Source organism: Triticum aestivum, chromosome 1B, assembly GCF_018294505.1.
Source record: "Triticum aestivum cultivar Chinese Spring chromosome 1B, IWGSC CS RefSeq v2.1, whole genome shotgun sequence".
Lineage (NCBI taxonomy): Eukaryota > Viridiplantae > Streptophyta > Magnoliopsida > Poales > Poaceae > Triticum > Triticum aestivum.
Window position 1 is genome coordinate 655895057 of NC_057795.1, and position 17146 is coordinate 655912202.

The following is a 17146-nucleotide window of genomic DNA, read 5'->3' on the forward strand; positions in this document are numbered from 1 at the left end:
TGACCTTAATTAAAATACATCAACCGCGTGTGTAACCGTGATGGTCTCTTCTCGGCGGAGTCCGGGAAGTGAACACGGTGTTGGAGTTATGCTTGACGTAGGTTGCTATAGGATCACTTCTTGATCATACTTGTATCGACCGTGCTTTGCCCTCTCTTCTCGCTCTCATTTGCGATTGTAGCCACCATATATGCTAGTCGCTTGCTGCAGCTCCACCTCATTACTCCATCCTTCCTATAAGCTTAAATAGTCTTGATCTCGCGGGTGCGAGATTGCTGAGTCCCCGTGGCTCACAGATACTTCCAAAACCAGTTTGCAGGTGCCTATGTTACCGTGCAGATGACGCAACCAAGCTCAAGGAGGAGCTCGATGAAGATCTTGCCCTTTGTGTTGTTTCGTTCTAGTTGATCAGTAGTGGAGCCCAGTTGGGGTCGATCGGGGACCTTTGTCGCATTTGGGGTTCTTCTTTTATTTTGGTTCCGTAGTCGGACCTTGATTGTATCTGGATGATGTAATGCTTTATTCATGTAATTGTGTGAAGTGGCGATTGTAAGCCAACTATGTATCTCTTTCCCTTATGTATTACATGGGTTGTGTGAAGATTACCTCACTTGCGACATTGCTTTCAATGCGGTTATGCCTCTAAGTCGTGCTTCGACACGTGGGAGATATAGCCGCATCGAGGGCGTGACAACCTTTGTCATTGGGGGATTTTTGCACACTCAAGATATTGTTGAGTGTAGATTTCCCTTCATGACTCTTTTCCAAGTCTTTCTTCAAAGAAGTGACTTAGGCCTTGAGCTCTTTGATTTCCTATACATGGTTAGTCTCAACACAAGTACTAGAGGAAGTATAAGCTTCATCGTTAGAGCAACAAGGCAAGGAAAGCAATTCATCACAAGATGTACCAACATTGTGAGTAGATGAACTACAAGGATTAGCACATGGTAATGTAGCATTTTGACTTGAAGTAGTGCTAGTATCCACATGAGTCTCACTAGATGTTACCTTAGCAATCATGGCCTCATGAGCTATCTTTCGCACATTATGGAATACTAGAATATCATCATGAGAGCTTGAGAGTTTTTCATGACTTTCTTCCAATTTTGCTAGATAGAAACTCAAGTTGAGCCTGTAGCTCAACATTCTCCTTCAAAATGGACATTTCACAAGTAATAGAGTTAAGCATCATCAATAATAGCAAGAGGAGAAGGCAAGTTGGCAAGCTCTTTTGAATATGAAGCTTTAAGTTTTGCATGAGACTCGTTGAGTTTGATGAGCTCACTCTTAATGACCCTTGAGCCATTTTCGAGGTGCCCAAAGTCCTCAAGGATTTTAGCATGCACAACTTCAAGCTTCTCATTTTTAGTTTCAAAATCATTGGCCACCTCAAGAGCTCTATCATGTGATTCCTTCACTCTAGATAATTCTAGAGCAAAAGTATCCTCAACAGATTCTTTGGTGGTTTGTTCAAGATCAAGAACTTGAGAGAGGTCTGCAATCTTGGCCAACTCATCAATATATTTCTTGCCCTCAGTGGCAATGGACATGATTTCCATGAAGTTGGAACAAGCAATTTTATTCTTATGAAGTGCTTTAAAAATCATTTCTCCCTTAATTTTTAATGAAGCAACATTATCATTCTCTTCATTATTATCCTCATCGTCATTAGCATTAACATCATCATCAAGAGACATATTGGGGTTCAAAGTAGGAGATACCTTTGAAGCCTTAGCCATAAGGCAAAAAGCAATAGATGATGATGTAGGATCCCTTGAAGCACCGTTCAAGACCACATCTTGTTCCATGGAGTGTTGGGTTTTCTCTACATTGTTAGCACAACAACTCGAGGAAAAACATGCATTTTAATCATGGTAACAAGATATAGCAAGCATATCATCATGAGATTTAGTCAAGCAATTTATACATGATATGCATGGACTATCAACACAGGCATGTGAAACATGTAAGGTGCACGAAATGTTAAAGTCCAAAGATGGAGCATTGCAATAAGATAGTGATGAAGAGTCATCAACGATTAGCACACTATCATCATTGCAATGATCAACACTACTCACCATAGCATTACCTTGTGGCAATCCACATGTAGGTGAAGTAGAAGAAGTTAAGAAGGCAACATGGTTGGAGGTGGAGGGAGAACAATCATCCCCACAAATCTTGGACACACCATATCTATAATACCTAAATAGTTCGTCCCCACTACCCTATTTCTCTCAACATGCAAGCTATCCAACTCAGCAGCTTTGCCACATCAGCGATAACTCTTATTTAACTTCACATCAGCAAAAAAATTCAACAAGTCATGTTGTCTTTTGTTTCAGGGGTAACAAAATCATGTTGGTAGCCGAAGCGAGCCTCTTTGGCTTCCGTAACTGATGGGGCTGCGTAATAACCGATAAAGATAAGCTCAAGAGAAGCCCACCGATGGATCTCTTCTTATCCCTTCCTCTTCCTGGCAGCAGAACAGGCGTTGCCACCAATTCACCACCCACGCACCAGCGATGCCCTGCACCGACTGCTCCGGCGTTCTTCCATGCGGGCGACCAGAGGCGCCCCATGGCGCCACCTCCTCCTCTCCTTCTCCTGGCGCGAAGACCTCGATAGAGTGACCTCCATCACGTCATCGATCTGGCTGCCGCCTCACCTGCGGCTCGATCTGATCTGGGAGAGATGGTGAGGGGTGGGGGCAGCGGAGTAAGGGGAGAGGGGGAGGGAGACCCAGTGCAGGACTACCATGCTGTTGACATGCGGCACCCAACCCCGACCACCTCGAAGACTATGCCTCCTGAAGGACGACCTCCGCCACCTTCCTGCTGCCAAGAAGCGATGAGCCCGCTTCCTGTGCCCCCGCGGAAATTCCCCTTCAGATAGTGGAGCGGCATCGCATCCATAGTCTTCAGCATCAGGTTGGTGTCTGCACCTTTGCTCCAAAATTGTGTATGCCTGCCAGTTCATTCAAAGTTAATATGATGTTCCCTCTTGCATTATATTGATCTTAAAAGCACATGTATTGTACCATAATTATAGAATTACTTATCCATACCATTATAATTATTTCAGGTTCGTCACAGATCTGTTCTCTTTTTCATGAAGTTGGCTGGGGCTTTGGCCACATGACAACTTTCATTTGTGATATATAAGATATAAATCAGTGAAGTTGATGTCATACCACTCATGTTTCGGCACTGTACGAACAAACTTTGAGATCTATATTGCCATCCCAATAGATGAAGACATGGATTACATATTAAAAGTGCATCAATGTTCTGTCGTTCAACACCATGTGTGGGTATATCATTGACAACCAATGGTTTTTTATGCCTGAAAAATACTTCATCGCTGCAATATGATGGTAAGATATGTTCTGATTTCCTCTAACGAAACTTCATAATTCAAACATGGTTTTATTTTTGCAGCATTGTAGAGTTCTTTTGAGCGTATGGGATTCCAAATTATATTCTGATTTTTCATTCACAATGCTTTATTCATTCTCATTATCTTGACCTTCATGGTAATAATTGCCACCTAAATCTAGCAAATAATCACTGGTTATGCATGGTCCAGTATTTGTGCATCACCAGTTGCAAAGGGTTCAGTATATGAATTCGTTGAAGTTTGTTGCTATATTCATATGTACATTTCATTCAAATGTACATGATTTCATTTTTGTTGGTGGTGTAGACTCATTGGATATTCCATTTTTGTCAATTTGATTGTGGGAATGACCCAAAATTTTCCAAATGAGTAGTGGGTGCTCAAATCTTCATCTTCTGGCTGCTTTAAAATGATTTGGCATATGCAAGTAATGTTCCCTTCTTATTGAGTAACGCGGGGAAAAATCTTCATGAAATACTGTAGAGAACTAAGCCATTACCAATCTAGGTGCAATCAACTTTGTGACCATGTTTATTACTCTCACTTACAATTTTGTTGTCTTTTACTTATGGTCTGGCAAGGGATCTTTTACGTACCATCTCATGGTAGTATTTTTTTCTTCTAGTTGTATAATTCATCTACGCTGAGAATACATGCAAAAAAAAGTGGGTTGTGTTCTTACCCCGTTCTGCTACTTGATGCATCTGTCTTTTTTCCTCCCATGTCATGACTTCATCTGATCAATCTTTTTGTTGGTAATAGTATATCTATTCCTTTTTTTATTCTTTTTGTTGATCTATTCGTAAAAAATATATTTGTTGCCATTTTCTATAACTATGAGCTTCCTTATTGACATCTATTGTTACTAATCCAGCAGGGCTCCTGATTCCACGGCGTGCCTTACTCTTTTGGCGGGCATATTTAAAGTTGAGGGATCTTTTATTCCATTTCAATTTGCTCTGGAAATCTCCTGCCGGCTCAACTGCTCATCTCAAAGAATATAGTTGTATTTTCCTTGGATTATTCATTTGACTTGCAATGTTGATGGAGAAAAGGCAACCGAATTATTCGAGGGATAGAGATTGTTAATGAATAGATCAACTAACTATTTGCCATGGAAATTGCTATTTGGAGACCTGGTGCATTTGGAAAGTATGTAACGACCAAGTCTCTGATAATGTACTTCCAAACTTTGGTTGGTGCAGGATTCCCATTGTTAGTAGTAGCACATACACATAGAACTGTACTGGAGAGTGGAAAGTAAATTTCTCTTTCACCTTTAACTCATAACATTATTACATGTGACTGAAAGAGTAATCTGTTCATTAAAATTATAATTTTACATGATCGTCAATGTTTATTTTTTGACCATACATTCCTGCCGCAACACGCGGGGAATCATCTAGTTTATCTTGAAGCTTTTGTCCACAACTCATGAGCATCCCAGAACGGCATGAGTTGAAATATAAGTACATTGCTCAAAGCATCGAAAAGAACATTAGAAGCTTGAGCATTGAGATAAGAGTTTTTATCATCCTCTGAAATAATCTTTGGGGATCCTTTGGAGGAGAAAAACCCATATCTACAATTTGCTCTAAATTTGGGTCCATGACCCTAAAGAGATTAAGCATGCGAATTACCCAAACATCAAAATTTGTGCCATCAAAACTAAGAGTGTCAGAGAATCCTAATCCCCTAGTCGACATCTTTACTCTCTAGGCAGTTAAGCCTATCAAAGAGAGACGAGGCTCTGATACCAATTGAAAGATCGTGGATGTGGCCTAGAGGGGGGTGAATAGCCGCTTTAAAATAATTATAGTTTAGGCTAGTGGTTAATATGTCAAGCACAAAACATAAAATGACTAGGCTCACCTATGTGCACCAACAACTTATGCTAAGCAAGATAAACAACTAGATGATAGCAAGATATATGAGAAGAAACAATATGGCTATCACAAAGTAAAGTGCATACGTAAAGGGCTCGGGTAAGAGATAAACGAGGCACACAGAGACGACGATGTATCCCGAAGTTCACACCCTTGCGGATGCTAATCTCCGTTTGGAGCGGTGTGAAGGCACAATGCTCCCCAAGAAGCCACTAGGGCCACCGTAATCTCCTCACGCCCTCGCACAATGCAAGATGCCGTGATTCCACTAAGGGACCCTTGAGGGCGGTCACCAAACATGTACAAATGGCAACCCTTGGGGGCAGTTACCAAACCCATACACTTTGGCAACCCTTGGGGGTGGTCACTGGTACCCGTCAAATTGCTCGGGGCGATCTCCACAACCTAATTGGAGACCCCGACGCTTGCCCGGAGCTTTACACCACAATGATTGAGATCCGAACACCACCAACCGTCTAGGGCGCCCAAGCACCCAAGAGGAACAAGCTCAAGGGTACCAATCACCCAAGAGTAATAAGCTTCTCAACTTGTAACTTCCATGTATCACCATGGAGAACTCAAACCGATGCACCAAATGCAATGGCAAGGGCACACGGAGTGCCCAAGTCCTTCTCTCCCAAATCCCACCAATGCAACTAATGCTAGGGAGGAAAATGAGAGGAAGAACAAGAAGAAGAACACCAAGAACTCCAAGATCTAGATCCAAGGGGTTCCCCTCACATAGAGGAGAAAGTGTTTGGTGGAAATGTGAATCTAGATCTCCTCTCTCCTTTCCTCCCAAAACTAGCAAGAATCCATGGAGGGATTGAGAGATAGCAAGCTCGAAGAAGGTCAACAATGGGGGAAGAACACGAGCTCAAAGGATAAGGTTCATTGGAGAAGTTTTATACGTGGGGAAAAATCCAACCGTTATGCTCACAGCCCGCACAGAGCGGTACTACCTCTCATGGGAGCGGTACTACGCTAGGGCGGTGGAAGCCTTTGGAAAACAACAGCGAGAAGGCGAAAGGCTAGTAGAACCGCCGGAGCGATACTACCGCTCGTCCTCACGGTACTACTGCTAGGGGTAGCGGTACTACTGCTTGCGAGCGGTACTAAAAAAATACATCCGTGCCTACCACCGCTGGATCTAATACGAGATTTTGGTCTAGAGCAGAAGTAGACACGGTAGTACCGCTCTGGAGCGGTAGTCAGGGGCAGAGCCAGGAATTGGATATAGGGGGCGCGAGTCGAAACCAAAAAAATTCAAAACCACTATACTACCTTTGTAAACAATTGTGATCGAAAATGTCTTATAATTGTTTACAGAGGGTGTAGCTTTTAACAATTATCTATTAGATTGTATCGAATATAATACTTGTAACACGTCAAAAAAGAGAACATGATACTCGTAAAATTTGCGGGGGAGATAGATTGATCATACAACAAAGAAATCTAAGTAGGAAATTAGATGGATATAGCAATTAGCAGCAATGTTTGATTTATTTGGTTTTTCCAAAGAAACATCTATTTAGAAACTAATCCATAGGAAAAGTACTACCAGATTTATTAGGTTAATTATGTTGCTAGGTTGTAATCCATCGAAAAAATACTAGCAGCAGAGGAAGTGTACGTTCGTGTACCTTTAGACTTGAGCCCTAGATCACGCACAAATAACGGACTCAATGGTTTGGCTCCTTCGCAGAATTAACAGTATGGCAAAACACCGCGGAGGCAACCTCCTTTTCTTCATGATCTGCAGAGATTCTTAGGGCCCGACGGCTGGCAAATGGGGGCAGCGCCCAGTGGCTGGACTGTAGGAGCAACAAGACGACAGCGGCGGCAGGAGCCCTAGCTGGTGGATCAATCTTGAAGATTAGACTAACGACACAAATATCATAATTGTAGGCTTTCCGGTCAAAGTGGGCAGATGGGCTACTACTTGGGCTTTGGTTAATAGGCCACACAAGTATTAACTTTGGGCTTAATCACTAATTAAGCAGCTATTATCTACGACCATTAGCACATACAGTATACTACTACAGCCCGTGAGACATTGAGGGGGGGGGGAGATCGTTGGGGGGGAGGTATAGCCCCTGCTCGCCCCCCTGTCTCCGCGGTAGTAAAAAATTACATCCCCTCCAAGCGGTAGTACTGTTGCAGCCTTTTAAGCGCACGAAAACTATCACAACTTCTGCAAAGGGACTCCAAATTCAACGAAATCAAGTTTGTTGGAAAGCTAACGACATGGGCTAACACAATATTGATAGAAATAACAATAAGAAGAAGATGAGAAGAGGGCCATAAGAAAATGGTGAGAACCCTTCCTCAAAAAAGACCGGTAAAACCTCCAACACCGAAAACACAATAGAAGAAGCATATGAAATCCGCTTTCGGTGTACTAGATCTTGTCACGAAGATAACCACAAGCTCTAAAACCTCAAAAAGAGAAAATACAAATAAGAATCAAGAACAATGATGCAAGGATGCAATGGTTTGAGCTCTCGACGAACAATATGATCAAGCTACTCACTTGAGAGCCCCCATTGATAGTACGGCTATCGATCCTATAACCTGATCTACAAACTATCACCATGAGACCGGTAAAATAGAAAAACTATCAAGGGCAAACCTTTTCCTTGCACGAAGTCCACCTAAGCTAGATGATGACGATCTTGACTCCCTCAAGTTGGACCACCTTTCGTGATTGCGTTGGCTCGATGAAGGCTAGTTGATTGCTCCCCCATACTCCACTATGGGTGAGTCACTCTTCGGCACACCTTCACAAGTCCATTGTCACCACAATGGACGGCAAGCTACAAGCACGATTTCTTTGTGATGCTCCACTTGAACTTGCACAACACAACCTTGATTTGATGTCATACTCCATGGGTTGTATGTGATCTTCCTCTTGACGCAAGCCCATGGAAGAAAACCTAACCCCACATAGAACTCTCACAAAGACCATGGGTTAGTACACAAAGTGCAATGGACAATGCTTACCAAATCGTGAGATCACTTGATCCCACCCGGTGTATCTTCTACGCTTTGTGTGAAATATTCTCTCTTCATAAAGATGATGTCTTAAAGATACACATGAATGTTCACACAATCTTCTTCTTCAAGACATGCTAGAAATTAGCTCACCACTCACTAGACCAATCTTTGGATAGATCCTTGGATACCACCTTGGTCAACACATAAACTCCTTGAAACCAACAAATGGACTTCAAGAAAAGCCTATGGACAAATCCTACGAATATAACTCAATGCAAACATTAGTCCATAGAGATTGTCATCAATTACCAAAACCAAAGATGGGGGCACCAGATGTTCTTTCACGGTGGCAGGGCGTTGACCGTGACAATGTCGCTACGATGGACGAGCGAGGATCACCTGCAGGGAAGCATCTCCATGGCGAGCTCGCTCTGGGCACGAGCGACCTCGCATCGTAAGAGGTGTTCGTCAGTGCTCATGGTGTTGGAAATATGCCCTAGAGGCAATAATAAAATGGTTATTATTATATTTCCTTGTTCATGATAATTGTCTATTGTTCATGCTATAATTGTGTTATCCGGAAATTGTAATACATGTGTGAATATATAGACAACAACACGTCCCTAGTAAGCCTCTAGTTGACTAGCTCATTGATCAACAGATAGTCATGGTTTCCTGACTATGGACATTGCATGTCATTGATAACGGGATCACATCATTAGGAGAATGATGTAATGGACAAGACCTAATCCTAAGCGTAGCACAAGATCGTGTAGTTCGTTTTGCTAGAGCTTTTCCAAATGTCAAGTATCATTTCCTTAGACCATGAGATTGTCCAACTCCCGGATACCATAGGAGTGCTTTGGCTGTGCCAAACGTCACAACGTAACTGGGTGACTATAAAGGTGCACTACGGGTATCTCCGAAAGTGTCTGTTGGGTTGGCATGAATCGAGACTGGGATTTGTCACTCCGTATGACAGAGAGGTATCTCTGGGCCCACTCGGTAATGCATCATCATAATGAGCTCAATGTGACCAAGTGTCTGGTCACGGGATCATGCATTACGGTATGAGTAAAGTGACTTGCCGGTAACGAGATTAAACGAGGTATTGGGATACCGACGATCGGATCTCGGGCAAGCAACATACCGATTGACAAAGGGAATTGTATACGGGATTGATTGAATCCTCGACATCGTGGTTCATCCGATGAGATCATCGAGGAGCATGTGGGAGCCAACATGGGTATCCAGATCCCGTTGTTGGTTATTGACCGGAGAGTCGTCTCGGTCATGTCTTCATGTCTCCCGAACCCGTAGGGTCTACACAATTAAGGTTCGGTGATGCTAGGGTTGTAGAGATATTAGTATGCGGTAACCCGAAAGTTGTTCGGAGTCCCTAATGAGATGCCGGACGTCACGAGGAGTTCCGGAATGGTCCGGAGGTGAATAATAATATATCGGAAGTCCAGTTTCGGCCATCGGGAAAGTTTCGGGGGTCACCGGTATTGTACGGGGACCATCGGAAGGGTCCCGGGGGTCCACCTATCCCAGAGGGCCCCATGGGCTGAAGTGGGAGGGGAACCAGCCCCTGGTGGGCTGGTGCGACCCCTTTGGGCCTCCCCTCGCGCCTAGGGTTGGGAACCCTAGGGGTGGGGGGCGCCCCACTTGGCTTGGGGGGCAAGCCACCCCCTTGGCCGCCGCCCCCCCTTGAGATCCAATCTCTAGGGGGCCGGCCACCCCCCAGGGCCCCTATATAAAGAGGAGGGAGGGAGGCTAGCTGCACCCTAGTCCCTGGCGCCTCCCTCTTCCCCGTACCACCTCTCCCTCTTGCAAAAGCTTGGCGAAGCCCTGCCGAGATCGCTGCTACTTCCACCACCACGTCGTTGTGCTGCTGGATCTCCATCAACCTCTCCCTCCCCCTTGCTGGATCAAGAAGGAGGAGACGTCTTCCCTAACCATACGTGTGTTGAACGCGGAGGTGTTGTCCGTTCGGCACTGGGATCATCGGTGATTTGGATCACGACGAGTACGACTCCCTCAACCCCGTTCTCTTGAACGCTTCCGCTCGCGATCTACAAGGGTATGTAGATGCTATTCTCTCTCTTGTTGCTAGATGACTCCATAGATTGATCTTGGTGAAGCGTAGAAATTTTTTATTTTCTGCAACATTCCCCAACAGTGGTGTCAAAGCTAGTTCTATGCGTAGTTTCTGAACACAAACTTGTTGTAGGCGTAGATGTTTTCAATTTTCTTGCCACTACTAGTCTTATCTTGCTTCGGCGGCATCGTGGGATGAAGCGGCCCAGACCGACCTTACACGTACGCTTACGTGAGACAGGTTCCACCGACTGACATGCACTAGTTGCATAAGGTAGCTAGCGGGTGTCTGTCTCTCCCACTTTAGTTGGAGCGGATTCGATGAAAAGGGTCCTTATGAAGGGTAAATAGAAATTGGCATATCACGTTGTGGTTTTACGTAGGTAAGAAACGTTCTTGCTAGAAACCTATAGAAGCCACGTAAAAACATGCAACAACAATTACAGGATGTCTAACTTGTTTTTGCAGCATTTGCCTTTGTGATGTGATATGGCCAAAAGTTTGTGATGAATGATATATATGTGATGTATGAGATCATGTTCTTGTAATAGGAATCACGACTTGCATGTCGATGAGTATGACAACCGGCAGGAGCCATAAGAGTTGTCTTAATTATTGTATGACCTGCGTGTCAATGAATAAACGCCATGTAATTACTTTACTTTATTGCTAAACCGTTAGCCATAGTAGTAGAAGTAATAGTTGGCGAACAACTTCATGGAGACACGATGATGGATATCATGATGATGGAGATCATGGTGTCTTGCCGGTGACGAAGATGATCATGGCGCCCCAAAGATGGAGATCAAAGGAGCAATATGATATTGGCCATATCATGTCACTATTTGATTGCATGTGATGTTTATCATGTTTTACATCTTATTTGCTAGAACGATGGTAGCTTAAATAAGATGATCCCTCGCAATAATTTCAAGAAAGTGTTCCCCCTAACTGTGCACCGTTGCGAAGGTTCGTTGTTTCGAAGCACCATGTGATGATCGGGTGTGATAGATCCTAACGTTCGAATACAACGGGTGTAAGCCAGATTTACACACGCAATACTCTTAGGTTGACTTGACGAGCCTAGCATGTACAGACATGGCCTCGGAACACGGAAGACCGAAAGGTCGAGCATGAGTCGTATAGAAGATACGATCAACATGAAGATGTTCACCGATGTCGACTAGTCCATCTCACATGATGATCGGACACGGCCTAGTTGACTCGGATCATGTTTCACTTAGATGACTAGAGGGATGTCTGTCTGAGTGGGAGTTCATTGAATAATTTGATTAGATGAACTTAATTATCATGAACTTAGTCTAAAATCTTTACAATATGTCTTGTAGATCAAATGGCCCACGCTAATGTTGCCCTCAACTTCAACGTGTTCCTAGAGAAAACCAAGCTGAAAGATGATGGCAGCAACTATATGGACTGGGTCCGGAACCTGAGGATCATCCTCATAGCTGCAAAGAAAGATTATGTCTTAGAAGCATCGTTGGGTGAAGCACCCATCCCAGAGAACCAAGACGTTATGAACGCTTGGCAGTCTTGTGTTGATGATTACTCCCTCGTTCAGTGCGGCATGCTTTACAGCTTAGAACAGGGGCTCCAAGAGCGTTTTGAGTAACACGGAGCATATGAGATGTTCGAAGAGATGAAAATGGTTTTCCAAGATCATGCCCGGGTCGAGAGATATGAAGTCTCCGACAAGTTCTTCAGTTGTAAGATGGAGGCAAATAGTTCTGTCAGTGAACACATACTCAAAATGTCTGGGTTGCACAACCGCTTGACTCAGCTGGGAGTTAATCTCCCGGATGACGCGGTTATTGACAAAATCCTTCAGTCGCTTCCACCGAGCTACAAGAGCTTTGTGATGAACTTCAATATGCAGGGGATGGAAAAGACCATTCCTGAGGTATATTCAATGCTGAAATCAGCAGAGGTAGAGATTAAAAAGGAACATCAAGTGTTGATGGTGAATAAAACCACTAAGTTCAAGAAAGGCAAGGGTAAGAAGAACTTCAAGAAGGACGACAAGGGAGTTTCCGCGGCCGGTAAGCCAATTGCCGGGAAGAAGCCAAAGAATGGACCCAAGCATGAGACTGAGTGTTTTTATTGCAAGGGAAGTGGTCACTGGAAGCGGAACTGCCCCAAGTACTTAGCGGACAAGAAGGCCGGCAACACCAAAGGCATATGTGATATACATGTTATTGATGTGTACCTTACCAGCACTCGTAGTAGCTCCTGGGTATTTGATACCGGTGCGGTTGCTCATATTTGTAACTCAAAGCAGGAGCTGCAGAATAAGCGGAGACTAGCGAAGGACTTCCAAGGTCGATGTGATCGCCGTTGGCACGCTACCTCTACATTTACATACGGGATTAGTTTTAAACCTCAATAATTGTTATTTAGTGCCAGCTTTGAGCATGAACATTGTATCTGGATCTCGTTTAATACGAGATGGCTACTCATTTAAATCCGAGAATAATGGTTGTTCTATTTATATGAGAGATATGTTTTATGGTGATGCCATGATGGTCAATGGTTTATTCTTAATGAATCTCGAACGTGATGTTACACATATTCATAGTGTGAATACCAAAAGATGTAAAGTTGATAACGATAGTCCCACATACTTGTGGCACTGCCGCCTTGGTCACATTGGTGTCAAGCGCATGAAGAAGCTCCATGCTGATGGACTTTTAGAGTCTCTCGATTATGAATCATTTGACACATGCAAACCATGCCTCATGGGCAAAATGACCAAGACTTCGTTCTCCGGAAATGGAGCGAGCAACCAACTTATTGGAAATCATACATACTGATGTGTGCGGTCCAATGAGCGTTGAGGCTCGTGGAGGATATCGTTATGTTCTCATCTCATTAACGACTTGAGTAGATATGGGTATGTCTACTTGATGAAACACAAGTCTGAGACCTTTGAAAAGTTCAAGGAATTTCAGAATGAGGTAGAGAATCAACGTGACCGAAAGATAAAGTTCTTACGATCAGATCATGGAGGAGAATATTTAAGTCACGAGTTTGGTACACACTTAAGGAAATGTGGAATCGTTTCACAACCCACGCCGCCTGGAACACCTCAGCATAACAGTATGTCCGAACGTCGTAATCCCACTTTATTGGATATGGTGCGATCTATGATGTCTCTTACCGATTTACCGCTATCATTTTGGGGATACGCTCTAGAGATAGCTACATTCACTTTAAATAGGGCACTGTCTAAATCCGTTGAGACGACACCGTATGAATTATGGTTTGGGAAGAAACTTAAGCTGTCATTTCTAAAAGTTTGGGGATGCGATGCTTATGTCAAGAAACTTCAACCTGAAAAGCTCGAACCCAAGTCGGAAAAATGCGTCTTCATAGGATACCCTAAGGAAACCATTGGGTATACCTTCTACCTCAGATCCGAAGGCAAGATCTTTGTTGCCAAGAACGGGTCCTTTCTGGAGAAAGAGTTTCTCTCGAAAGAAGTAAATGGGAGGAAAGTGGAACTTGATGAAGTACTACCTCTTGAACCAGAAAGCAGCGCAGCTCAGGAAGATGTTCCTGTGGTGCCTGCACCGACTGGAGAGGAAACAAATGATGATGATCAAGGTACTTCGGATCAAGTTACTACTGAACTTTGTAGGTCCACGAGGACACGTTCCACACCAGAGTGGTATGGCAACCCTGTCCTGGAAATCATGTTGTTAGACAATGGTGAACCTTCAAACTATGAAGAAGCGATGGCGGGCCCAGATTCCAACAAATGGCTTGAAGCCATGCAATCCGAGATAGGATCCATGTATGAAAACGAAGTATGGACTTTGACAGACTTGCCCGATGATCGGCGAGCGATAAAAAACAAATGGATCTTTAAGAAGAAGACGGACGCGGATGGTAATGTTACCATCTATAAAGCTCGACTTGTCACTAAGGGTTATCGACGAGTTCAAGGGGTTGACTACGATGAGACATTCTCTCCCGTAGCGAAGCTGAAGTCCGTCCAAATCATGTTAGCAATTGCCGCGTACTATGATTATGAGATATGGCAAATGGACATCAAAACGGCATTCCTTAACGGCTATCTTAAGGAAGAACTGTATATGATGCAGCCGGAGGGTTTTGTTGATCCTGAGAATGCTAACAAGGTATGCAAGCTCCAGCGCTCCATCTATTGGCTGGTGCAAGCATCCCGGAGTTGGAACATTCGCTTTAATGAAATGATCAAAGCGTTTGGGTTTATGCAGACTTATGGAGAAGCCTGCGTTTACAAGAAAGTGAGTGGGAGCTCTGTAGCATTTCTCATATTATATGTGGATGACATACTTTTGATGGGAAATGATATAGAACTTTTGGACAGCATTAAGGCCTACTTGAATAAGTGTTTTTCAATGAAGGACCTTGGAGAAGCTGCTTACATATTAGGCATCAAGATCTATAGAGATAGATCAAGACGCCTCATAGGTCTTTCACAAAGCACATACCTTGATAAGATATTGAAGAAGTTCAATATGGATCAGTCCAAGAAAGGGTTCTTGCCTGTATTGCAAGGTGTGAAATTGAGCTCGGCTCAATGTCCGACCACGGCAGAAGATAGAGAAAAGATGAGTGTCGTCCCCTATGCCTCGGCCATTTGGTCTATCATGTATGCCATGCTGTGTACCAGACCTGATATAAACCTTGCCGTAAGTTTGGTAGGAAGGTACCAAAGTAATCCCGGCATGGAACACTGGACAGCAGTCAAGAACATCCTAAAGTACCTAAAAAGGACTAAGGATATGTTTCTCGTTTATGGAGGTGACGAAGATCTCGTCGTAAAGGGTTACGTCAATGCTAGCTTCGACACAGATCTGGATGACTCTAAGTCACAAACCAGATACATGTATATTTTGAATTGTGGGGCAGTAAGCTGGTGCAGTTGCAAGCAAAGCGTCGTGGCGGGATCTACATGTGAAGAAGAGTACATGGCAGCCTCGGAGGCAGCGCATGAAGCAATCTGGGTGAAGGAGTTCATCACCGACCTAGGAGTCATACCCAATGCGTCGGGGCCGATCACACTCTTCTGTGACAACACTGGAGCTATTGCACTTGCCAAGGAGCCCAAGTTTCACAAGAAGACCAGGCACATCAAGCGTCGCTTCAACTCCATTCGTGAAAATGTTCAAGATGGAGACATAGATATTTGTAAAGTACATACGGACCTGAATGTAGCAGATCCGTTGACTAAACCTCTCCCTAGAGCAAAACATGATCAACACCAGAACTCTATGGGTGTTCGATTCATCACAATGTAACTAGATTATTGACTCTAGTGCAAGTGGGAGACTGTTGGAGATATGCCCTAGAGGCAATAATAAAATGGTTATTATTATATTTCCTTGTTCATGATAATTGTCTATTGTTCATGCTATAATTGTGTTATCCGGAAATCGTAATACATGTGTGAATATATAGACCACAACACATCCCTAGTAAGCCTCTAGTTGACTAGCTCGTTGATCAACAGATAGTCATGGTTTCCTGACTATGGACATTGGATGTCATTGATAACGGGATCACATCATTAGGAGAATGCTGTGATGGACAAGACCCAATCCTAAGCGTAGCACAAGATCGTGTAGTTCGTTTTGCTAGAGCTTTTCTAAATGTCAAGTATCATTTCCTTAGACCATGAGATTGTGCAACTCCCGGATACTGTAGGAGTGCTTTGGGTGTGCCAAACGTCACAACATAACTGGGTGACTATAAAGGTGCACTACGAGTATCTCTGAAAGTGTCTGTTGGGTTGGCACGAATCGAGACTGGGATTTGTCACTCCGTATGACGGAGAGGTATCTCTGGGCCCACTCGGTAATGCATCATCATAATGAGCTCAATGTGACCAAGTGTCTGGTCACGGGATCATGCATTACGGTACGAGTAAAGTGACTTGCCGGTAACGAGATTAAACGAGGTATTGGGATACCGACGATCAAATCTCGGGCAAGTAACGTACCGATTGACAAATGGAATTGTATACGGGATTGATTGAATCCTCGACATCGTGGTTCATCCAATGAGATCATAGAGGAGCATGTGGGAGCCAACATGGGTATCCAGATCCCGCTGTTGGTTATTGACCGGAGAGTCGTCTCGGTCATGTATGCATGTCTCCCGAACCCGTAGGGTCTACACACTTAAGGTTCGGTGACGCTAGGGTTGTAGAGATATTAGTATGCGGTAACCCGAAAGTTGTTCGGAGTCCCGGATGAGATCCCGGACGTCACGAGGAGTTCCGGAATGGTCCGGAGGTGAAGAATAATATATAGGAAGTCCAGTTCCAGCCATCGGGAAAGTTTCGGGGATCACCGATATTGTACCGGGACCACAGGAAGGGTCCCGGGGGTCCACCGGGTGGGGCCACCTATCCCGGAGGGCCCCATGGGCTGAAGTGGGAGGGGAACCAGCCCCTGGTGGGCTGGTGCGCCCCCTTTGGGCCTCCCCCTGCGCCTAGGGTTGGGAACCCTAGGGGTGGGGGGCGCCCCACTTGGCTTGGGGGGCAAGCCACCCCCCTTGGCCGCCGCCCCCCTTGAGATTGCGCACATACATGAAGTTGTCATGAATGCATCTCCTTTTGATGAAGGCACTTTAGGCTTGAGAAACAAGATCATTCATGTGGGGGGCTAATCGGTTGGACATGACTTTATCTTCGCAATGGCATGTATAAGGCTAATGGGGCGAAAGTTTGAAATATCCTCAGCACCATCTTTCTTTGG